General features: G+C 39.0%; 1 protein-coding gene across 3 annotated transcripts in view; it reads right to left on the bottom strand.

The window, feature by feature from the left end:
• Positions 1-26,766, bottom strand: part of b3gat1a (beta-1,3-glucuronyltransferase 1 (glucuronosyltransferase P) a) — a 93,261-nt gene that overhangs the window by 34,795 nt on the left and 31,700 nt on the right. The window lies entirely within an intron of this gene.

Here is a 26,766-nt window from a genome sequence, read left to right as displayed (position 1 = left end):
TAGTGTATAGCAACAATCTGAACTCTTAAATTATACTCATGTGATAATAGAGAAGCTGTAACTTGTAAATGTGGTAAATAAGAGCTTTAACCTGTTCCTACCCAAAGGGCTTTCTGAGCTTCCTGCTTGAAAATTACATGCCCAAAATAAATGGGCAATGCGTCGCCATTATCAGAAGCTACAGTGGCTAACGACTACCAGTGAAAAACAACAGAGGAAACCGGTCCAGTAAGAGTTAATGTGTAAATCAGCTATCAAAAATTGGTTAGCTGTAAGCACTTAATGCTGATGCTGTAATGGTGTAATATTATTTTTTAAGTAAATCATGAATTCAATTCATTCTCTCTCATATATCTTTATCTTTTGTGTGTGTGTAAGTGTGTGTGTATATATATATGTATATATATATATGTGTATATATATATATATGTGTATATATATATATATATATATATATGTATATGTATATATATATATATATATATATATATATATATATATATATATATATATATATATGTATATGTATACGTATATATATATGTATATACATATATATATATATATATATATATGTATATGTATATATATATATATATGTATATGTATATGTATATGTATATGTATATGTATACGTATATATATATATATATGTATATACATATATATATAGAATAGAATTCAACTTTATTGTCATTGCACATGCACAGGTACAGGGCAACGAAATGCAGTTTGCATCCATCCAGAAGTGCTTTAGTGATATAGATATATTACAATATATATTAGCAATAATATAGATATGTGAGTATATTACAGAAATGGGTCTATTATGGTATGTTATAATGTACACGGTATGAAGTATGTTGTGAATATTCTATAACTATAAGTATGTACAGGCTGTAGTGAGTACAAGCTATGTACAGGATATGAACAGGATATAAATATGAAAAAACTATACAGAATATGAAATAAATAACTTTACAGAATCTGGGATATACAGCTATACAGAAATGGGAACTATGCAAGTTGTAAACAGTTGTAGGATTAAAGATATATATATATAGATATAGATATATATATACGTATACATATACATATATATATATATATATATATATATATATATATATATATATATATATATATATATATATATGTGTGTGTGTGTGTGTGTGTGTGTGTGTGTCAATATCTATCTATCTATCTATCTATCTATCTACAGGGAGTGCAGAATTATTAGGCAAGTTGTATTTTTGAGGAATAATTTTATTATTGAACAACAACCATGTTCTCAATGAACCCAAAAAACTCATTAATATCAAAGCTGAATGTTTTTGGAAGTAGTTTTTAGTTTGTTTTTAGTTTTAGCTATTTTAGGGGGATGTCTGTGTGTGCAGGTGACTATTACTGTGCATAATTATTAGGCAACTTAACAAAAAACAAATATATACCCATTTCAATTATTTATTTTTACCAGTGAAACCAATATAACATCTCCACATTCACAAATATACATTTCTGACATTCAAAAACAAAACAAAAACAAATCAGCGACCAATATAGCCACCTTTCTTTGCAAGGACACTCAAAAGCCTGCCATCCATGGATTCTGTCAGTGTTTTGATCTGTTCACCATCAACATTGCATGCAGCAGCAACCACAGCCTCCCAGACACTGTTCAGAGAGGTGTACTGTTTTCCCTCCTTGTAAATCTCACATTTGATGATGGACCACAGGTTCTCAATGGGGTTCAGATCAGGTGAACAAGGTGGCCATGTCATTAGTTTTTCTTCTTTTATACCCTTTCTTGCCAGCCACGCTGTGGAGTACTTGGACACGTGTGATGGAGCATTGTCCTGCATGAAAATCATGTTTTTCTTGAAGGATGCAGACTTCTTCCTGTACCACTGCTTGAAGAAGGTGTCTTCCAGAAACTGGCAGTAGGACTGGGAGTTGAGCTTGACTCCATCCTCAAACCGAAAAGGCCCCACAAGCTCATCTTTGATGATACCAGCCCAAACCAGTACTCCACCTCCACCTTGCTGGCGTCTGAGTCGGACTGGAGCTCTCTGCCCTTTACCAATCCAGCCACGGGCCCATCCATCTGGCCCATCAAGACTCACTCTCATTTCATCAGTCCATAAAACCTTAGAAAAACCAGTCTTGAGATATTTCTTGGCCCAGTCTTGACGTTTCAGCTTGTGTGTCTTGTTCAGTGGTGGTCGTCTTTCAGCCTTTCTTACCTTGGCCATGTCTCTGAGTATTGCACACCTTGTGCTTTTGGGCACTCCAGTGATGTTGCAGCTCTGAAATATGGCCAAACTGGTGGCAAGTGGCATCTTGGCAGCTGCACGCTTGACTTTTCTCAGTTCATGGGCAGTTATTTTGCGCCTTGGTTTTTCCACACGCTTCTTGCGACCCTGTTGACTATTTTGAATGAAACGCTTGATTGTTCGATGATCACGCTTCAGAAGCTTTGCAATTTTGAGACTGCTGCATCCCTCTGCAAGATATCTCACTATTTTTGACTTTTCTGAGCCTGTCAAGTCCTTCTTTTGACCCATTTTGCCAAAGGAAAGGACGTTGCCTAATAATTATGCACACCTGATATAGGGTGTTGATGTCATTAGACCACACCCCTTCTCATTACAGAGATGCACATCACCTAATATGCTTAATTGGTAGTAGGCTTTCGAGCCTATACAGCTTGGAGTAAGACAACATGCATGAAGAGGATGATGTGGACAAAATACTCATTTGCCTAATAATTCTGCACTCCCTGTATCTATCTATCTATCTATCTATCTATCTATCTATCTATCTATCTATCTATCTATCTATCTATCTATCTATCTATCTATCTATCTATCTATCTATCTATCTATCTATCTATCTATCTATCTATCTATCTATCTATCTATCTGATGTTTACACGCACAATACTTTTCTAATATTTTGGCTTCTAACAGCCTCTGCTGTTCTTATTAGAATTTACCATCAATGTATTTCATTGTAATTTTTCAAGTTGAAATCTGCTTCTCTCTTCTAACATTTAGTGTTTATCCCTGTGGTGGCATCAGACATGTCCTCCAACAAATATGTCCAGGACAAGTTAGTTCCCGGAGGCTGGCTCACCTCCAGATCCAAGTACCAAACTGTAACTCCTTGGAGAAGGGTCTTATGGCACAGTTGCAAAATGTGTCAGAATAGCTGACAAAAAGACTGTAGCCATTAAAATAATGAAACATGAGAACCCAAAAGACCTGTTAGAAAACCAAGAAGTAAATATTGCTCCCTAGAATTTCAGTTAGAAAGATGTGTGCAGTGGATGTAAGGACTGTGATGAAATGCCTAAAAAATGTTTATTTCTGTAAAACTAATGTAAAAACCATCTGTAACCTATGTTTCTAGCTCACTGCCCTGAGAAGACTTAATGCCTATAAGTCCATCAAACACAGTATAGTTCAATGTCTTTTAGAGACAGTGGACATCTATGTCTTAAGTTTGAATATCTTGAAAAAAAGTGAAAGAAAAAAAGAAAGAAAGAAAGAAATTTCAAGCCGCTTAGTTTAAAGGCAATTTGCCCCATCATCATGCAGGTATGTTTAACTCCCTAAATGTTTTGAAAATGGACACTGATAAAATTTTATCATAACATGACATATTCTTTGATAACTTTCAGATCGCAAGAGCTCTTAGTCACCTCAACTCTACTGGAACAATAAACGCAGACCTGAAACATCAACATGTGCCACACTGAATTAAAGTAATTGACTTCGGCCCGGCCTGTGAAACCTCAGCTGCCAAAGACCCGTCCTTACCAGTAAGTAGCTGGAATCAAATTTAATCTCTTCCTCACACAGTCACACACACTTCAGTGTTTGTGCTTTATATTAGGGGTTTCTCAACTGTAGTATAACTCATACTTATCCAAATGATCAGTATTAACAAAAAACATAACAATGATTTCTTTTTGCCCTCCATCAGGTCTCCAGAGATTATAGGGCAGAAATCGTAGATATATGGTCTCTGGGTACATCTAGGCTGGGTACATCTGAGTTACATAATGGAGACCCAAGGGCAACCCCGAGAGAAAAAGTTAGACTGTGGGCAAAACACTGCCCATCTTTTCTGCAGAGAGTTAAATTCCTGCAACAACTACCACTGGTAAGTCAAAGTACCCACCACTTCACCACTGCTCTGGTTAATCCTATCTTTAAACCTATTAGCATTTTACTTATTTTCTAACCCTTGATTTTTAATGTATTGTAAAATACAAATTTTGTAGTGCCCATTTATCCAATGTGCTAACAAGTTTTTGAGGTTTGGTTCATGGAGACAAGAGAAATAAAGTTCTCTGGATGACCTCTTCTACGTAAGTATACTTTTTGACCATTTAGTTGGCAAAAAAAGAACATGTTTCTATGGAGAACATGACACACTCAAATAAGTCTCTTTAGTTGACCTTTGTTGCTTTCTTCACTTTTCAGATCACTGAGCATCAGGCTTATGCAAATAAGTCCTGCTATGAGCACATAAATGTTTTTATTACAAAGAAGACAGCGACATCAGATAGGGGACAGAAGTGTGTGGGTCTCTGCACCAGCCCCCCTCTGACACCAGACAACCTGCGCAACAGAACTTCCCCTCCCCCCCAATTCATTAGGCCCAATCACTAGAAAAATGCTGAGACATTTACAATCAAATCACAGTTTAAAATAAAGCATCTTGAAGAAGATATAAAGGATATGGGTGGGCCAGAGGTTAAAAGAAAAATGACTGATTGGAAAAAAACGCAAGCAGAAAAATATCATATCAACACGAAAGGTCACATCATGACCAGAACAAATGCCATTATTCAACGGGTCCATCTTGCGCAACCAGTGGCTATCTCGACAAGCCAGACCAAACCTACTTTGACAGGTCAAATAAGAGGCCCAGAGCAAACTACAAAGACGATAAGAGCCACATCTCTGATAACACCCTACACTACACCTACCACTACCTCCCTACACCCAAAAAATGCTAAATAAACCAGCTGTGATACTGGTGACTGGTCTTGATCAGTGTTTTCTTTTTTGTTTTGTTTTTTTTGTCACTATCTGGACTTTTGTTTCTGTAATTTGAGGTCATCACAGTTTTTAATTTACTATTTTTATATCTTATAAGCACAGAAGAGCACCTTTTAAATTTCAGTTATTTTATTTTATCTTTTGTTTGTTAAAGGTCTAGTATTAATCACAGAAAGAGGCTTACTGTCACAATATTATCATTTGTGAAAAACCTCTGTGTGCAGCTGAAGGCTAAAATGTTTTTTCCTTTGATTCAGATTTCTTGTATCCAAAGTAGAATAAAAATATTGAATAACTATACCAGTGCAAGTTTAGGTACTGTATGGTTGAAAATAACATTTGTTTTTGGAGGTTATTTAAATATATTGTGATATATATCGTTACCATTTACCATATATATCGTGTATCATGATATAGCCAAAATATATTGTAAAAACGTGCCAAATACTTTATTCTGCTATTGACTGTTGTATTAAGTTTTTTGTACCCCAGATAGTGAGCATGGACTCTGCTACAGTAGTCAGCTGGTGTCTGATGCAAGCATGACACATTTGAATGGTCTTCATATTGTATGTGCTATGTGGCAGAAAGCTATATTACAGTGTCAAAACCCCCAAAAATGCACAGGTTGAGCAAAATACAAGAACTCAAATGGAGTCTGAGCTTTTGTTTTTAATTAATTAACTAATTAATTGATTTTAAACTTTACTTTGAGAAATTTGTTGTCCAAGAACAGAAAAAATAAATATCAAAAGATTCTCATTTTAGCTGTATTTGCATATGGGGAAAAATGCTCACAGCTCATTTTGAGTTCTTTCGTAGACCTGAAACAGACCAAGTATAAAATCACTCTTACTGTAAGATATTTACATTTCAAGTAGAGTTAGCAGTTATTCTCAGAAGGTTAACACTGTAAGTCTGTCTTTTGGAATTAAAACAAGCTTAAAATAAACCAGGACTAGTAATTTATCGGCTTTTTTTTTTTTTTTAGATCTGTCTTGTCTTTCTTGAATGCTACCATTCTTATTCAAGGTTTGGGTTCAATGAAAGGTCACTGTCACATTACTTTTGAGTTACTTGTCCCATCAATGCTATTCACATCTGCCAAAATTTGTAAAGGCTGATTAAGAGGTATACACCATCAGCCTGAATTCAACCAGATTTTCTCCCCAGTTAGCCAGTCACTGTAAACGCTTTTCTTGTACAGAAATTAACTAGAGACTGTAGCAGCAAGTGCTGTTTCTCATGCTTGATTTAGATAAGCATGGCTGTTTTATATTCTGGAAAACTTGAATAACCCATTAGCTGCGAGCATTGGCCCTGACTGATGGCTCCAGTCCATGTGTGGATTGGGCTGCCTCAGCAGCAGTGGTAAAAGATTTAAGAGCGCCAACCTTCAGGCAGGTTCTTCTCTGCTGATAACCACGGGGGATAGCCTAACGCATGCTGCCCTTAACTTATCCTGACTAATTTATAGTGTGGCTCGCTCAGGGCACATTTCCAATGCTGGACTTCAGAGCAGGCTGCAGCCTCTCACAGCTGGCTGAACAGACTAAAGGAGCTCCGCCAGGACTCCAGAGGCTGCCACTGAGACCTGTGCCTGCCATTCTGGGCCAGTACAGCTTGGCTCTGATCAGAATGAAGTCAAAGGGAGTCATCTTAGGGAGAACACAGGGAGCGACAGGAGTAATGATAGCTCTGCCTGATAGTTTCACTTAATACACGGGACTGTTCCTGAGTATTAATCAGGAAAAAACAATTGTAGTTGTTTGTGAATTAAAGCACATATTGTCTACAATTTCATATAATCCAATTGCTAGCACATAGATCCTGTGTAATAACCAACAGTTTGTTTGTTTTCTCGATAAAGTTCCACGAGAATATTGTTTTCCTGCATGTCAAATGATGAAAACAATCAGCTCTGTGTTAAAAACAAAAAGGTGCAGGAACCTCACTATTAACACATCCTATTTTGCCTGTTCAAGAAGAAGAGTAATTTTCCTTCCTGTGCAGACCCAACAGTTTCTTGCTTAAGAGCGTATTTCTTAAGAAATATCTTAAAACTGGTTCAAGAAGAGTCACACAAATCACTGTAAAGATGCTGACTGTGTTATCATGGGATGCAGTTTGTGTTAAGCTAACTACTGAGATGTATTTGTATTAGGGTTGACACGACACTAGAATTTCATATTTAATACCAATACCTGGGAACATACTTGATACTGTTTTCAGCACCATTTCAGTAAATTTTGACTCATCTAATTTTCCTAATTTATAACAGTTAACAAATTAAATATTTCAGATTAAGTAATAGTTTTATTATACATTTTTTTTACAAATATTTAGACAATCTTATTACAGATTTTTTATTACAGATTGTCAAACTACATTTATGAACTCACTAATAAACAAAGGGTACAGCAAACAACACGATACCTAACTGATCTAAATAATGAAATTATTCTAGAAGGAGAGCATTATGGAAAGGTTAAAAATGAACTTTGGATAAAGCGTGGTATTAGTTACGCTGAAATAAAGGAGGTATAAAAAACAGAGCACTCACCAGAGTTGGGCAGTAATGCATTACAAGTAATGCGCTACTGTAATCCAATTACTTTTTTCATGTAACGAGTAAAGTAAGGGATTACTATTACAAAAAGTAATTAGATTACTGTTACTTTCCCGTAAGCACGCTGCGTTACTGCATTACTAAACTGTGGTTTTGTTTGTGAGAGTGTCTCATGACAATAACATGTTTTTAAAAAGTAACTAAGTAACTAAGTAATAAAGTAAGTAATTACTTTTGAAAATAAGTAAACAATAAAGTAATGGGATTACTTTCTTTGAGAAGTAATCAGTAATTAGTAACCAATTACTATTTTCAAGTAACTTGACCAACACTTGCAGTGACTGTGTAAGATTGAACTATTCAATTCAATTCATTTCAATTTTATTTATATAGCGACAAATCACAACAACAGTCGCTTCAAGGTGCTTTATATTGTACAGTAGATCGTAGAATAATAGATACAGAGAAAAACCCAACAATCACACAGCCCCCTATGAGCAAGCACTTTGGTGACAGTGGGAAGGAAAAACTCCCTTTTAACAGGAAGAAACCTCCGGCAGAACCAGGCTCAGGGACCAGTTGGGGTTAGAGATAAAGACATGCTGTGGAAGAGAGACAGAGATTAATAGCAGGTACGATTCAATGCAGAGAGGTCTATTAACACACAGTGATTGAGAAAGGTGACTGGAAAGAAAAAACTCAATGCATCATGGGAGTCCCCTGGCAGCCTACGTCTATTGCAGCAAAACTAAGGGAGGATTCAGGGTCACCTGGTCCAGCCCTAACTATATGCTTTAGCAAAAAGGAAAGTTTTAAGCCTAATCTTGAAAGTAGAGATAGTGTCTGTCTCCCGAATCCAAACTGGAAGCTGGTTCCACAGAAGAGGGGCCTGAAAACTGAAGGCTCTCCCTCCCATTCTACTTTTAAATACTCTAGGAACAACAAGTAGGCCTGCAGAGCGAGAGCGAAGTGCTCTAATAGGGTGATATGGTACTACAAGGTCATTAAGATAAGATGGGGCCTGAATATTTAAGACCTTGTATGTGAGGAGCAGGGTTTTGAATTCAATTCTGGATTTAACAGGGAACCAATGAAGGGAAGCCAATATAGGAGAAATATGCTCTCTCTTTCTAGTCCCTGTCAGGACTCTTGCTGCAGCATTTTGGATTAATTGAAGGCTTTTCAATTAATCACTAGTCAACTAGTCACTGCCTGCATTTTAAAGCGGATCTTACAGGTAGCTACAACTAAACAATAAATTTAATACAATAAATAATAAATTTTCTTAAATGTAGAAAAATTCAAGTTTATCATCTTGTCTGCATTTGTCTGCAGCCTCTCTCTCGTCCACTGCTCTGCCTCAGTCCATAGCTCTTCACTTCTTCAGCTCTGCTGGTCAGGCCTGAAACTGTCTGATTAATCACTCCTTTTTTGCTCTTTATTATTTCTCCAAACTCTGGATTTTCTGCTCATCTTTTATCTAACTTTAGTCCGCTAGCTTTTATGTTAATGATAACAGGTGGGTAATGTGGCTAACAGATTATTGCTAATGGGTAAAAGGCTAATGTAAATGTGTGCGCTTGCCAGGTTAACATTTATGATAACGTTTAATCCTTCAATATTTATAAAATGGGAGCTTTACTGACCTCTTTAAATTCCTCCAAAAGTGTTGTTCAGTGTTATGAATGTTAACTACTTCAACTGTTAGAGAGAAATGGAGCCGTGTGCCTGTCTGCAGTGGTGCTGATGTTGATACAATTGCAATTGAGGATCTAATTCAATTTTAATTTTAGTAACAAAAAAACCCCACATTTGCCAAAAAGGATTCCCCTTAAAAGTGACTTTGAAGTACTTAAAATAAATAACTTAAACTTGAACAGCGATGATATATGTGGTCATCACAACTTAACATTATTTATTGTGATTTAATGTACAAGAAAATAAATATTCTACTCTTGGCTACCAAAGATAATTTCTTATGCTTATAGATTTGGTAAACTTGGTTGGAAAATGTTACTGGGCCTTTGTGTGCCGTCAGCGTGACAACATCAATCATGAAGCCGGATTTTGTTGGCAGTAAATCAATGCATTGCACCCTTTGGAGTTTCAGGAATGATTCATGAGTTACCAACAATAACAGAGACAGCAGAGCAATTATCTAATTAAAAAGTGGTTTTGCTGTACAGGGCACAAGACACTGATTTTAATTGCATGTGATAAGTCTAACATAGTAAACGGGCTTTCTGTGTCTCAGCACAAGGTCGAAGGTTGGCAGAAGGAGCTCCCAGATTCATTAGCTAATTAAAGCTGGTTTCCTAAGTGGGAGTTTTAGGTGTTGAGCTCTCTGCAGCACCTTCTTACTCTAAGACTTCAGCACGAGAAGCTCGCTGAGCTCCGAGTTCCTTAATGAGGGCTAGACCATAGATTTCTCTGATGGAAGGTTCCCCAGCGTCAAAATCGCCCAATTATATGCGCCTGTGGGGGGAAAATATATAAAATTATTAAGCTGATCATCGTTAATTAAACCTGAGGGAATTTGATCCAGTGCAGGGACTGTAGCTGAAAGTTGTTTGGACTCAAAGATAATTGGTGTATATAGTGAAGAGAATTTAAGAGACAGGTGAAGAACTGCATGTGAAAAAGTCTCGCTAACCACTTGTTTGACATCACAATGAATCCCTGTTGGCGAGAAGTAGTTTTTGATTTTCTGGATGAGCCACTAAGAAGAAAAACTCAGATTTAAGGGGTAAGAACAACAGCAGGATAAACCACATATCAATTACAGTATATTATGTCCATCTCGTTTTTTTTCTCCAGAGTACATAATTAATCAGAGAATCAGTGCATGGGATTCCCTTTGACATGCTGTCATTAGCTTTGAACCTGCCAGTGAAACACAGCCCCCCAGGAGACTGCTAATTAGTGGAGATGCATTCAGTAACCCTGGTAATGAGTACATACATCATCATCACCATTATTTCTCATAGTTACTGCACATGAATCAATCCAATTGTTATTTTCTTTATGCACTGCATTTAATGAATGCAGTGATCTCTGAGATGATGTACTTGCAGGTGTACTGATCTTCAAAAAAAAAAGTTAAAATGGTATATAAAAAGGGACTAATATGAAATTGTAGTTTTAACACAGTTCAGTGTGATTATTTTCAAACCTGCATTAGAAACAGTGTAGCATGTGTACTCACCTTTCACACAAGTCTCTTGAATACCAGTAGAAAAGCATTGGCATTTAAAGATATGCAGTAAAATGTCAAATAAGCAATGACACTGAATGCATGCATAGAAAAGTAACAGGTCAAGTAAGGCTTCCAGCTTAGTAGTGTTCATCTTAATAAAAGAAAAAGCAAGGCACCTTTGACATTTCAACTCAAGCCTGCATGATCTGCTGGTCTCTTAAATTATCGGTTACGTCTTATTTGTATTATTTATCCTTCCCCTCGTCCTCGATTCAGCTATGCAGCAGCATTTAAAAGAGAACTTCGGGCACAGAAAGATGACACCGTCATCACAGTGTTGACACACCGACTGCGTGTCTGCTGATGCTACATTATAGAGGTGTCACTGACTCAACAGAGCAATGACTTTGCAGCGATAAACAGAAAGGTGGTGACTGACAAGATGTCGCCACTGACAACGCCATCACCAAATCCAAAGGCAATTTTCAGTTTAATGAAAGCTCTTTGCAAGCTTCTGGGAAGAAACCAGACATGCTCTGACCGTAAAACACAAAAGTTCCAGGCTATAATGTAAGCAAGGTATTTCTCAAGAATTTTTCTCGGCTATAAATCCCTACTACCACCTTGCTGACATGTATCTTTAAGCCAAGAACTCCTGTTCAGTGCAGGACATTATGTAAAGTGGTGCAATAAACATGTAACTGAAAAAAACAAAAAAATAAAACACACACTTAAATTCTACTTGCCAAATGTTTAAATCTATCACATGGTAAAACAATTTTAGGCATCATGCAGTGACACAGAACCAATTCTTTCTGATAAAAGTCAGAAAATATGGGCTTTTTACTTCAGGAGGATCTTTGTGATTGTCCTCAGAAGGATAATAATCAAATTCTTGTCCAGGTAGAGTCTACAGTAGGGATGGGTACCGGTGTCCGGTGCCATGATGGCACCGGTTCTGACATAAACGGTAGTAACCAGACCGAAAAGCAGCGCACATTTCGGTGCTTTATTTCGGTGCTTTTTTTTCCTGAGCTGTGATACACTTTAGATTCTAGCCAATCATTTTACGTTTCCGAGGATAGTAGGCGGGGCCAGGTACGTACGTTCTGTTAGAGCAGAGCTACAGATTAAAAATGTCCAAGGCGAAGCGGTCAAAAGTCTGGCTGTACTTCATAGCAAAATATGCAAACTCAGCAGCAACAAGTGCTTTAAGCTGATACTGTGATACTGTCAAAGGAGGTAACACCTCAAATCCGATGAAACACCTGGCGACGCATAGCGTTTTTTTTAAAAAGCCCAGAAATGCGCCGTATTTGATAGCTTGCTGCGAGACCTCACACCGAGCACATCTACTGCGGGTGGGTTGCCTGTTATGCAACATCCCCCAAAAACACGAAGAGGAGAGTCCTGGCCCCTAGCCCTGCCAGTGTAGCAGAAATGATGACGGATGATGATGGCAGCAGCAGCCGTTCTTCTCTGCGTGAGTAGCTAATTTACGTTGAGTAGGCTAACCACGTTATTACATTAATGCATGTAAGGTGAACTAGCAAACATCATCATAGCTACATGCGGCTGTCCTCTTGTTTGATGGCAGATACTCCCTTCACCCTGGCTAAAAAGGCTAAAATGACCAAAGAAAAAGTGGAAAACAGTTAAACATGAGAGGTTTAGGACAAAGTTTGTGTTTTTTCCATTGTTTAAGCACTGCTTCCAGCCAAGAGTGATACCATATATGCCCCATAGCTGCAGAAAAGGCTAACATTGTTATATTTTTACAAAAAACAGCTGAACATGAGAGGTTTTTGGACCAATTTTGTGTTCTCCAGTCTTTAAGCACCGGTTTGAGCACCGTTTGAGCACCGGCACCGTTTCAAAAGTACCGATTTGGCACCGGTATCGGATAAAACCTAAACGATACCCATCCCTAGTCTACAGCTTTTATTGCCATTCAGAAGATCTACGAGTTAGTGCGCATCAGAACAAAATGTCTGTGCGTTTACTTGCCATAGGACAATATGGATTAATACATTATTCTAAAGGTATTAAATATAAAAGATATGCATAAAAGGAATCGAGATATTGATGGCCAGTTACAATAGTTGGGGGCTACATGACTGCGATGTGTAGTTAAACGTGAAGGTAAACGTTAATTTACAGTGCTGGCTATGATGTACCTATGGCATAGATTTATCACAAAAGTACAAGTCATTATTGAAATATCTTAAGAATTGAAAGAATGGGTTGTTCTAAAGAACTCAATAAATTTGAATGTGGTGCTCTAAAAGGACGGCACTGATGCAATAGTCAATTCATAAAATTTCTTCTCTTTAAGATATTCTACGATCAGTAAGTGGTATTATTGTAAAGTGGAACTACAGCAACTTAGCCACAAAATGGCAGAACATATACAGGGAGTGCAGAATTATTAGGCAAATGAGTATTTTGTCCACATCATCCTCTTCATGCATGTTGTCTTACTCCAAGCTGTATAGGCTCGAAAGCCTACTACCAATTAAGCATATTAGGTGATGTGCATCTCTGTAATGAGAAGGGGTGTGGTCTAATGACATCAACACCCTATATCAGGTGTGCATAATTATTAGGCAACGTCCTTTCCTTTGGCAAAATGGGTCAAAAGAAGGACTTGACAGGCTCAGAAAAGTCAAAAATAGTGAGATATCTTGCAGAGGATGCAGCAGTCTCAAAATTGCAAAGCTTCTGAAGCGTGATCATCGAACAATCAAGCGTTTCATTCAAAATAGTCAACAGGGTCGCAAGAAGCGTGTGGAAAAACCAAGGCGCAAAATAACTGCCCATGAACTGAGAAAAGTCAAGCGTGCAGCTGCCAAGATGCCACTTGCCACCAGTTTGGCCATATTTCAGAGCTGCAACATCACTGGAGTGCCCAAAAGCACAAGGTGTGCAATACTCAGAGACATGGCCAAGGTAAGAAAGGCTGAAAGACGACCACCACTGAACAAGACACACAAGCTGAAACGTCAAGACTGGGCCAAGAAATATCTCAAGACTGATTTTTCTAAGGTTTTATGGACTGATGAAATGAGAGTGAGTCTTGATGGGCCAGATGGATGGGCCCGTGGCTGGATTGGTAAAGGGCAGAGAGCTCCAGTCCGACTCAGACGCCAGCAAGGTGGAGGTGGAGTACTGGTTTGGGCTGGTATCATCAAAGATGAGCTTGTGGGGCCTTTTCGGTTTGAGGATGGAGTCAAGCTCAACTCCCAGTCCTACTGCCAGTTTCTGGAAGACACCTTCTTCAAGCAGTGGTACAGGAAGAAGTCTGCATCCTTCAAGAAAAACATGATTTTCATGCAGGACAATGCTCCATCACACGCGTCCAAGTACTCCACAGCATGGCTGGCAAGAAAGGGTATAAAAGAAGAAAAACTAATGACATGGCCACCTTGTTCACCTGATCTGAACCCCATTGAGAACCTGTGGTCCATCATCAAATGTACACCTCTCTGTACAGTGTCTGGGAGGCTGTGGTTGCTGCTGCATGCAATGTTGATGGTGAACAGATCAAAACACTGACAGAATCCATGGATGGCAGGCTTTTGAGTGTCCTTGCAAAGAAAGGTGGCTATATTGGTCGCTGATTTGTTTTTGTTTTGTTTTTGAATGTCAGAAATGTATATTTGTGAATGTGGAGATGTTATATTGGTTTCACTGGTAAAAATAAATAATTGAAATGGGTATATATTTGTTTTTTGTTAAGTTGCCTAATAATTATGCACAGTAATAGTCACCTGCACACACAGACATCCCCCTAAAATAGCTAAAACTAAAAACAAACTAAAAACTACTTCCAAAAACATTCAGCTTTGATATTAATGAGTTTTTTGGGTTCATTGAGAACATGGTTGTTGTTCAATAATAAAATTATTCCTCAAAAATACAACTTGCCTAATAATTCTGCACTCCCTGTAATGTTATTGGGTGGGGTCGCCAAGCGCAGAGCTAGAGTGTGAAAGTTGCTAACACTGTGCAGTGCCTCCTCTGTCAGCTGCAGCTTCATGGGATGGGTTTCCATAGTTGAGCATGTTCTAAAGGTGTACTGTGTGGTTGGCCCAGCACTTTTGTCCATGTGTGTTACTACTGACAGCAATAAAGTTGAAAAAAGGGGATTTCTTTCTGGAAAGATGTCTATTCACTTTAAGCTAGGTGAGGAAAAACAGTGAAAAAAGCACCTAAAACTCTAATCTTAGCAAAGAGGCCAGAATCGATTCACCACAGGGCTCAAATTTTTTGCTTTTCACTTCAGTCTAAAAGTCTTGGTTTAAAAAAAGACACTGCCAATTAGAGTGTTGGTAGATGGATTTTGCTACCTTCACACAGAGGTAAGCTAGCAGCTTCCACTTGTTTACTTTGTCTGTGCTAAGCTAATTGGTTGCTTGCTGTGGCCTTGTATTTAGCAGACAGACGTGACAGTAGAATCAGTCTTCTCCTCTAGCCATACATTTCTCAAAACAGCAAACTACCCATTTAAACTGCTATTTATAAACTTTGCTGTTATAAATCAAGCAGATGTCCCAATTTTTACACGAAGCTACTCAAACTGGAGCTGTAGCGTGTATATCTTTGCAGCAGCCATTGATTTCTTTTGAGTTTTGGTACATGAGAGATGAGTCATTTCTGCAGTGCCCAGCATCGTGCCCGTAGCAACACAAAAACTTACACGCTAACGCAGTCACACGCAGTATGATCACACAGCCAGCATGAATTTTTTCCTCCAAATGGTAATCAATGGCCTGTAGGATGAAGGAAACCATACCGTATCACCGGACTAAACCACAGGACTGCGAAGAGGCAGAGGCTGAAGAATAGCTGAGGTCAGTCTAACCAGTATCTACTGCATAATGAGCCCCCGTGGGGCTGCCATATTATATGTGGAAATGGTTCCAATTAGGCCATCCAGCTGTAAAGCCTCCAGGATGAGAGGGCTGGACAATAACAAAGTTGGAGGGGATGATATGGATGGGACTGGAGTACAATCAGGTGTTACCTAAGCTCTATTCAGTCACTGTGAGCATGCATTTTACTGCAGATTAAACGAATCAGGGCCTGGATTTCTTTCTCTCCACACCAAATCATTCTAGGTTAAAGACCTATAAATCCACATTATAAAGTAATACTAAAGGCCAGTAATATTATTACTATCACAGTTTTAAAATAAGAACCATAAGCAGATTAGATATTATCATGACTTTGATGAATGTATCTGCTAAATTCTGACTGACCTCTAAAGCCCTGTGACCTTTAAAAAATGATTTGGGTGGATTGAGCATAACCATTAAGCAGGTAGAAAGCTTGCCTGCTTAACACAATCATTCATCTCTCTGTAATCATACAATAATGTCAAATGTTTATATTAATTATGTGCTTTTTCATAATTGTCACTGTTCTTTTGAAAGATTTTCCATTTCAGTGAACTATCGAGGACGCTTTCATTTTCTGACTGTGTACGCTCTCATTATTTTCCTGCATAGTTTCATTGCCACTCCTCACACGTTATCAGTCTTTGTCACAAAATGTCTTAACATTCATTTGCTTGCAGGGAAGAAAATGGGATAATCATTCTAGGAATAAACCAGTGTTTGAACAAAAAGTATCACACTCTCTTTGGAGAATTTGAAGGGCGGTGCGTTAATGTGATTCTGAGTGGCTGGCGTTCTCTCCTCGCCTCTCTCGTGCTGTGTCATGAGCAGTGTATGTGCCAGCAAGAGGAGAAATGACCCTTTCTCCCTGTAGTGGTGTTGCATTATCAAATAACTTCTGATTGAACATTGGAGAGGATTGTTTTTTCCATCGGCCCACTATTGATTAGCCTATGTTTAGCCTACTAGTCTATGTTTATAGATTTCGATGCGGATCTTGGCCCAAGCAGAACTTAAAATTTAAAACACATGCAGCACAGGCCTAATAATAAAAATATTCCTATATGACAAGGCAGCCTCACACACTTTTCTTAAATTGCTTTTGTTCAGTGTGTGTGTGTGTGTGTGTGTGTGTGTGTGTGTGTGTGTGTGTGTGTGTGTGTTTGTCTATAACTTAAACACTCCACGAACTACCGCGTGTTTGTTTTGTCATGCTTGGCGAGCTCAGAACATTTAAATATCTCCGTTCATTATCAACCTCGCTGCCTTGAATGCAACCGAGTACAGCTATTAATCATCATATCCATTTGTTTGTTTGCTCGCCTGTGCATCCACACACAATTTGCATCTTCTAAAATATGAATTTGTTGAAAGCAAAAGGGGGGCAATCCCACTGCAGACACAAAATGGCACAAGGGGGCTAGTTTTTGTCCGGTTTTCTGCGAATTCTGGGTAAATAACGACTTTCCATGCTAAAAACATAGCTGGCCACAACATCAGTATGGCTCAGCTCTAACTTCAACAGAAAATGTTTGATTTCTTGGCGATACTATAAAGTACAAATCTGCCAAGAAGGCATCTTATAATCTTGACATGTGGCAGTGCAGGAGCAGAAAGACACCGTGTCCTCTTACAGTTTTTCTCAAATGTTAAAACACAAAAGCCAATCCTGTAACCCAAATGACCAGTAGTCTAAACACATTTACTAAATGTAGCCACCATATTCCAGTACCATAAACACATGTCACATGAAGACACAATTCACAAAACACAACCCTCTGTACTCATAAATCTAAACACATTTTTCCTTGCTAAAACACATGTTGCAAAACAACTCTGCTCATATCCTCAAATGAAAGCCCATGTGATGCAAAATTCTTGCCACAGTCACCAATCTTTGAACACAGGGAACACACCTGGCGTCATTCACTACACACAATGACTCAAAATTGAAGACACTTGTTGCTAATGCTGTACCCACATGTAAAAGCAAGTTCAGAGTGCACAGTATGCTGAAGGTTCCAAACAAACACAATGGATGAAGGCAGAGTCAGGGGAAGAGGAATTTGATGCAGAGGAGGGAGAAGAGCTGGCCCTGGAAGAAGAGGAGCAGGCCAATGAGGAAGAGGAGTTCAAATGAGAGGAGGAAGAGGAGCGACCAACGAGGAAGAGGAGAAGGCCAACATGGGAGAGGAGAAGGTCCAGGAGGGAGAGCAAGACAACCTCGCACCATCATTACGGACGAGATGCGAGCAACAGCTCAGCGACATGATGCCGCACAGTGATTGTGGTGTGTGTGTGGTGTGAATAACGTAAATAAAAAAACTTCACACCCTGTTCATGTTTTCAAGATTACTGTTGTGTGCAATAGATTCTGTTTTTGCATTGAGTTGTGTTACAGTAGTGTACGTACATGCAGGATTTTCTATAGATTTATACTACTCATATGAAACTCACAAATCTAAATGCCTAATCCTCTGCAGAGATCTACGACGATCCGTTACTGTATAGCTTCTAAAATATGCATTGGCAGTTATGAAACAAAGAACCTTCTCACAAATTGAGCATTGTGTTTTCAATTGTTTTGCTGTAGTGTGTAATGCTGTGTATAGTGTTTACAGTTTTGACAGCTTCGAGCTGCTCTCTTGGTGTGGGAGTTTGAGTTTTGCAGTGGGAAGGTGTGGTTGTGTTTATGTAGCTTTAGAGAAGGGTGTTGTGTTTGGACATTGGGGGACCTGGTGGTAACGTTTGTGAAATGTGTTTTAGCATTTGAGAAAAACTGTAATATGGCAGTGTTCAGTACTCTTGGCTAACTCAACCGTCAGGACTGCGACAGTTAAGGCAAGACAACTAATAATAATGTCGTTTATTCTGCAGATTTCCCCTGTTTTACTTTAACTTCGAAAAATCTATTTCCGAATGCAATTGGCTGCCCATTTGAAAATAACACACACAGTGTCCATATGTTAAGCTTGAAAACTGAACAAAAAGGCTCTTTTGGAAGGGTTGTTTTGGGCTGTAAAGCTGCAGAGCGAGACGATGTTGCTGTATTCCTTTTTTGCCTCCCACCTGAGGCTGTTGCTCTATTAAGTTGCGGTAGCTGGGCTGGCCACTGACTGCCTAATAACAGACCACACACTGATGTGGTCTGATGGGCTTTGGGGGTGATTTAAGTTCTTTAAAAGCCTTCATGATCTCCAGGTTTGTCCAAGTGCACAAGTCGATACATTTGTATTTGTGCCTGCCGCAGATGGCCTCATGTTGTCTATACGTGTGTGGGTTTCATCACACAGCTCAATACCAACTTTCACAATTCCCCAAGACCTCGCTGAGTCTTGAAGCAGTTCTAGTTATCTAATCTTGCAGGAGCTCGCTGTGTGCAGGTACCATACAGCGCTACATTCAGCTGGCTTTCTGGATATATCCCAACATGCCGAGGAGACTGCTGTTATTTGGGTCATGTTGATCGAGGTGGAATGGAGTTATCCAAATGCTGAATTTTCATTGATCTGCTGCACCCATTTAGACCTGTTTTTCTGGGCAGAAAACATGTGTTTTTAATCACGATTTGGCATCCTGTCAGCACGAGTTGTGTATTTGTTACAATAATGCTATCTTATCTCTTATTCGACTGGTTTACGTGGAAAACTAGGTTGGTGTGCACTGAATAATTCAGTGTTTAAGAGGGTAACAATAGGAGACATTTCTCATCACAACAATGAAATTGCAAGCGGTTGCATCATAGCACAACACTTCACTCCTTTTAACCTTACAACACGATATCATACACGTCTGAAGAATCTGCTCTGTATACATGTGTGTTACATTTTGCATCCCCATTAAGAACTGCTGCAAGCTACTGTTGCACACAGGCCTTTTAGCATTTTGGAAAAGATCACATTTGAATATTTTTGCGCATATTTTATGCTTGCGTGTCGTAAAACAAGGCATTCATTACTCTTGAAGCCAGCAGTTAGTAGGTGGTGCAGAAGGTCTCTCTTAGTCTGAAAACCATGTAGAAATGACTAAACAATAACTCATTCACAAAGCATTTTCATAGGAGATGCTTTTTCAGCACATTTTTTTAGGTCAGTCATTTGTATGCTTGCTTGGTTTGTAAGAATTAGCTCTACAAAAAAATGCCAGGGGCACAAATGTAATTGCAGAACAGGGTGGGGAATCCAAGTCAATATTGATGCATTTATTGATGCACCCACTCCATGACATGTTGGTCAGTCACAGGAGCTCGTTCAGTGAGAGACTGAGATTACCGAAAAGCACCACTGAACGACACAGGAAATCATTCCTGCCTGTGGCCATCTCCCTGTACAACGCATCCACTTAACACACTGTTTGCTGCTACAACTACACATGTTTCTTTTCCAAATATTTATTTATAAGTGACTTATGTATGTATGTATGTATATATATGTATATATTGTACTATTCTTAGTTAGCGTATTGTCTGTCTTGTCTTAATGTTGGTTTAAAATGGAGCACTGTAACAAAAAATAATTTCCCCCAGGGATCAATAAAGTATTCTGATTCTGATTCTGATTCTGATTTAAGGGCTTCCGAAAACCACCAAATATGTGTTATTATCTTTGAAGTGCCATTTCCCTTGCGTGTAAGTAATCACATACAATGATAGTGTGTCATGGCTGGAACTGCATCATCAATCTGAGAATGATTCAGCAGCTAATGCCCTAAATTGAAATGAGAGAAAACGCAGACCGCCGAATTTCTGCTTAGTGTCATTACAGAACAAAGCTTGTGCCACAAAGGGCAGAAGAAATGCTGCGAAAGGCTTACATTAGATTTAGAGCAACAATGATGAGCAAAGCCTTTGCTGTATTAAGGGTAACAAGCTCATCCTGCATCATCTTAGGCAGGAAATTCAAGGATCGCCTACTTTGCAGGCATAAGTAGAAAATACAGTGGGTGCTTTTTTTTCTTTTCTATATTTTAAAGGTGCATTCTCACTTAATAATTTATGTTCCAATTTCTTGCTCAACACACACACACACACACACACACACACACACACACACACACACACACACACAAATTCGGTCTCTAACGTGTTTATCATCCAGGGCACAGGAGAGACGCAGTATGCTAGAACAGAATAGCAAAAGCACTTACTGTTAATAACAATGTTTGGAGGTGGGATGCACAAAAAGATTGCCTATTGTAAATATGTTGTGCAGCTTGGGGCCAGGATACACAGACACTGCTGTAATCTACCTCAATGCAGGAGATTATCACAGCTTCAGCATTCAGACTAAAGACCGAGGCACATTAAGGCACGTGTTTTGCGCATGGTGTTACCTGTGATTGATGACTGAAGTGTTCATTACCCGAGTCCCTATACTCCACTATTACACTGTCTGACAGGCTCCATAAACACATGAACAGCTATGTGCTTAAGCTGTAATTGTATAGCACAGGAGTCCAGTGGAGCAGCAACATAAAGCATCATCAGCCTTACATCATACACCAATCAGGCACAACATTATGACCACCTGCCTAACATTGTGTTGCTCCGCCTTTTGCTGCAAGAACAGCCCTGACCCATAGAGACTTAGACTCCACTAGACTTCTGAAGGTGTGCTGTGGTATCTGGCACCAAGATGTTAGCAAGTTTCGATGTCGGGCCTCAATGGATTGGAATTGTTTGTCCACCACATCTCAGAAATGCTCGATTGGATTGAGATCTGGGGTTATTTGGGGGCCAAATCAACACCTCAAACTCATTGTTGTGTTTGTCAAACCATTCCTGAATAATTTTTGCTTTATGGCAGAGTGCATTATCCTGCTGAAAGAGGCCTCAGGCATCACAGAATACTGGATGGCAGGACCCAAGCTTTCCCAACAGAACGTTGCCCAAAGCATCACACTGCCTCTATCGGCTTGCCTTCTTCCCACAGTGCATCCTAATGATCTGACCCAGCCACCACGACTTGGCTCTTGTCATCAAACTCACTCAAATCCTTACGCTTGCCCATTTTCCCTGCTTCTAACATCAACCTTGATTAGAAATGAAACACAGACAAAAAAGAAAAATGTCAAATAATCTTTTTACAGACTTAATTCAGTTTTGTGTAATGCTATTTCACCCCTGCTTGTGTTTCACAGACTATTGGAGTTCATCTTTATGAATTAATGTTTACTTTCAGAGTTGACTGAGTCGCTGATTGAGTCATTTATTCATCGTATAAAAGCAAAATGTGCATCGCAGTTATTTACTGTTGTCATTATTTGGGGTTTCTGTTTAGTTACTTCCTGATTTAATTTGAAATCACTCACTTGAGTTTCAGTAGTTTTACTTCTAATCTTGGTTTGTTTTCCCTGCTTTTTTTAAACACCACCTGCCAGTAGTTATGAATCACTCTCTCCAGATTGTCTTGTCATTCTTCACAGCCAAGCTTTCCTGTCGCTTTCAGAGCTATATTTTCCATGTTTTCTTTTGTTCCTGATTTGCATTTGTTTATGGATCATTGTTCAGAGTCAGACTCTGCCTGAGTGCCTGTGTGACCTCAAGATAGTCGATTACAGATTTCGATTTTGGATTTTATCTCTGCCGCCCATGTCCAGCATTCGGATCATCTGCCCAGTGAATCTGTTACAATAGTTAATGGTGCGGTCATAAAATGTCTTGTCTTGAGCTGAAAACCACAGCAGTGTTGTGACAGGGACAGTATCAAAATCCCACGTTTGAAAAAAGATGGGAACTTCTTAGTTGCCTGAGTAATGTTTCTTTCTTTAAATACTAGTAGACTGCCATGTCTGAAAATATAATGATTGGCTGTTGCTTTGATGACATATTGCCTGAAAAGCGTGCTTTATGTTGTAGCTATTGTTATAAACCACTGGTGTGTGTATTTTTTTTATTACTAACCAGGCAAAGGAGAAGGATCTTCTGTATATTCAATATGCCCCCGGTGGCATGAGCTTCTCCAGGCTTACTGTCTCAACTCTCTTCTTTCTCTGCCAAACTCTATCATGAACACACACATGCACATAATTTCATCTTCCTTCCCTTCTTCTTACTCTCCTGTCCTCCTCCAACTCCACCTCATCTCCCAACCCTATCTCTCACAGGCAATTTCTCCCTGCCTCTTATTTATTAACTCTCTCCTCTTCTCCACCCCGTCTCTAGCCTCACTTCTTTCCCCTCCTTTCTTTCATTTATCTCCCTTATGCTCTTTCTTCTTCTGTCTTTTTCTGACTGTCTTTTTCTTGTGGGTGGATGAGGAGCTGGGGGTGGGGGGTTGCACTGGGGTGTTTCTGTGTGGCCGTCTGCAGATCTGGAAAGGACATCCTCTCAGTTTAATTCAAGTCAACCCCGGCCTCCTGGTGCTCCGAGACGCAACGCAGCATGTGTGGCAGCTCTACAGAGACAGCCAGAAGGAAGAGACAAGTCTCATCTGCATATATGCATGTGTGTGTTTATGTGTGTGTGTTTGCCTGCTTAAGCTCATGTCAGTGTGTGAGAAGGAGGAGTGTGTTTGAGCCAAGCATCTTTCAGCAGTTCCCTGCAGATGGAAAGAGTTAATTTCACCCTGGCAGCAATCATGGCTGTCCATAAATCTATGATGAGAAGCTGCTATGTTGATTAGTCGGCGCTAATTAAAGGGGTTTGGAGTGCTATCTAAATTATTACCCAACATAAGCTATTTGCTCTAAGCTTGGTGGAGAGACTGTAAATAAAGCTATGATCATGAAGTGTTATAGTGTTGTGCCACTTTTTTTTTTTACATGTTAGAGGAGGCAGTTTGCCTTTAAGGACACCGACAGTGGCAATATTCTTTAAAAAGTCCAAGAAAGTTAACTCCTGTCGTTTAAACATGTAGTGCATAGTGCAAGGTTGTTGTGTTGAATATTGTAAGGCCTTGCTCTTAGAGTCTGTTAAATGCTTTTTGATGGTCAGTCTCGGCACAGACCGTGCGGATATGTAAGTGCACTTACAGACCTCTGCAGTTACATCATTACAGCTGATGCATGGACCTGTATGTGCATTTGACACAGCTCCTTGTTTGTTGTTTGGCTTTTTGGTCTGTTACCCTGAAGTCAGTCATTTTCTTTTCAGCCAAAACATTTACATTTAAGACAGAAGAATATCATTTGGCTTTATACTCAAGAGCAGGCACATTTGGCATTTATCTGCATCCATGATCTCCATGTACTCGCACAGATATCCGCTAATTAATGGTTGTGGACAGTGTGCAGAGGAGATCCTGTGTGGATTCTGTGGCTAAATGCTGAAATCAGTGTGGTTACACAACCCTGTTGCTGAATAAATGCAATGATTTTATAATATAATGCAGTCTTTTTATGTGTTAAATCGTGTTGGAGAAATCCTGAGAGGTTTTCACTCATGTGGTATTACCACTTAGTAGACCCAGTTGTGATATGCAGGGCGATTCACTGCAAATTGGTGCAGATGAAAACAGAGGGGACTACACACATTTACGGAGCGTATTAGGCCACGTTTATGATTTTTTTCACTAGCCTAATCTCTTCCAGATAAGGTGAGCACAACTTTTTCCCCTTTAGTCACAAAAAAGGAGCAGCAAGATCTTGTCCTCTCTTTCTAATTCAGAAAAAAGTTCCCAGACAGGCCTTGGAGCATCCACAAATGCAAACAGGAGATGCCTAATCATGGTGAGCTGCAGGGTCAAGTCAAGGTATCGTGCAGCTTATGACTCAAATAAGTTTCACAAATTTATTTATAAAGGTTTCTGAGGGGAACGTCATGAGAATCCAGTCAATAATTGTTGAGGAATTTCCGATTATGAAAAGTGAAGAGTTCACAAAAGTCAGCAGTGATCTAAACTAAGAATGTCTTTGCAGAAGTTTGTGGCAGACCATCCAGCACTAATCTGTTGTTGTCACCTTCCCGAAGGAGGTTATGTTTTGTGTGACTGTAATCACCATAGCTTTGAATGAATACTGATAAAACTTTGTAGGGGTGTAGAGTAGGGTCATGTTAACAATCCATTAAAATTTGGCTTACATCATCCAAGGTACACCTTAAAGTACATTAAAAAAAGGATAAAGGAAGCCAAATGACCGTACAGAAAAAACAAATACTACAGTACATCAGTGAAAGTAAATAACACCTAGAGCGTGAACAGCCTTGATGGTTTGTGCTCTCGATGTGCTTCTTGCAAAAAATTAGCAAAACATATGTCAAACTTGTGTCTTTGCCAAATCAAAAGTAATGGTAGGCCTGTTAACCTTGACTGTCCAAACAAAAACCTAGTAGCACACTAAGAAAATAGCTGCTTGTAGTAAAAGGACATCTAAGAGCTGTATTTATAGTCTACCTTTTCACAAAAGCATGAATTTCTATTAAACCACTTTTTTTCAACGAATTTTTGTTTCTACTGGATTTCTCTTTATAAATTAAACCCTTTATCTAAATATCAGGCAAGTTTAATTAGTTGCTGTTTTGATCTTAGTTAATGGTCCATAAGTTATCTAAGACCTATACTGTATACTGCAAAGCGGTAGCAGTGGGTTGCATATATGCAGTAGTACGGCGATGTAGTAACTTGCGATATTTTATTTCAAGCTAACATGAAAATAATCACAAAAAGTGTTTAAAGAGACATTTTGAACACATTTACATGTAAATATTAGCCACCTAGCCATAGCCATAGAGCAGGGGTGTTGAACTCCAGGCCTCAAGGCCCGGTGTCCTGCAGGTTTTAGATCTCACCCTGGGCCAACACACCTGAATCAAATGATTAGTTCATTAGCAGGCCTCTGGAGAACTTCAAGACATGTTGAGGAGGTCATTTAGCCATTTAAATCAGCTGGTTGGATCAAGGACACATCTAAAACCTGCAGGACACCGGCCCTCGAGGCCTGGAGTTCGACACCTGTGCCATAGAGGGACTGGAATGTACTTCATGCCTTCCTTGTTCACTACCGACTTCTTGGCTTCAAACATATTGTCTCCCCCTGCTGGTACTACAACTTTGTGTCCATTTCACGCTTTAGAGAGGCAAAGTGTGAAATGGACTTGGTTGACCTGCGTTTGCATTACATGCACATCCGTGATATCCTAGTGCTAACATGTTTTATTTTGCTCATGTTTTATAACAGTAAAAAGCTTAGAGCCATCATATCTATATTTATATCTATATTTTCTTTGAGAGCTGTAAGGAGGAGAAATCTGAGTCTGCGAGTGATTTAACATTGAAATCTTTTCCAGTTGTTGTTCTCCCCTCACTGTCTAATCATTTCCAGCTTTTACACCTTCAGATTATTGCCTCGGCTTTGTCATCAGCAGCCCTGGGTCTTTGAGCTCTTGCACCTTGCCTTCCCCATCTTACTCCCCTACCCAGCCTTCTCCCGCTGCTGTTCTCTACATATATATCAACCTCTAATAATATCAGAGGCCAGGGGGATCATAGACAGAGGAGGTAAGTGGATCTGCCAGATCATTTTGCCCCTGTCGTCTACCTAATTCCTCTGCTGGATTTTCTGGGAAATGTAACTTCTATTGGACAGGAAACAAGACATAAAGAAGAAAGACAGCCGTGATAGAGTGAGGCTGAGAGTAAGAAAGATTTAACCACATCCTTTGAGTGTTAAATTTAGCTCTCCTGTAGAAAAATAGATAAATAAGATAAGATAAGATAAGATAGAACTTTATTAATAAAAGAAAAATAGATAAATAAGATAAGATAAGATAGAACTTTATTAATAAAAGAACTTTATTAAAACTTAGAACTTTATTAAATAAAGCTGCTGTGTAAGTAACAGGAAAAAAGAGAACAAAGCAAGATTGCCAGGTTCAGCCCAGCTGTTTCTAAGAGATACACACAGATAAAATCTATTGTGATATTGGAAAAACACTTCTAGCTACATTTGCATTGCACCTAACAAGAAAGTCAATATCTTACATATCTCATATTGTTCATTATGTTTATGAACTCAATTTCTTTTTGTTTTGCTATGAAAAAGATATGAAATAGGTAGCATCACATGATCAGTTGTGCGAAAATGTGTTCACCC

This window comes from Rhamphochromis sp. 'chilingali' (genome assembly GCF_963969265.1).
Source record: "Rhamphochromis sp. 'chilingali' genome assembly, chromosome: 8".
NCBI lineage: Eukaryota > Metazoa > Chordata > Actinopteri > Cichliformes > Cichlidae > Rhamphochromis > Rhamphochromis sp. 'chilingali'.
The sequence above is the reverse complement of the archived record's forward strand: the minus strand, read 5'-3'. Positions and strand labels throughout refer to the sequence as shown.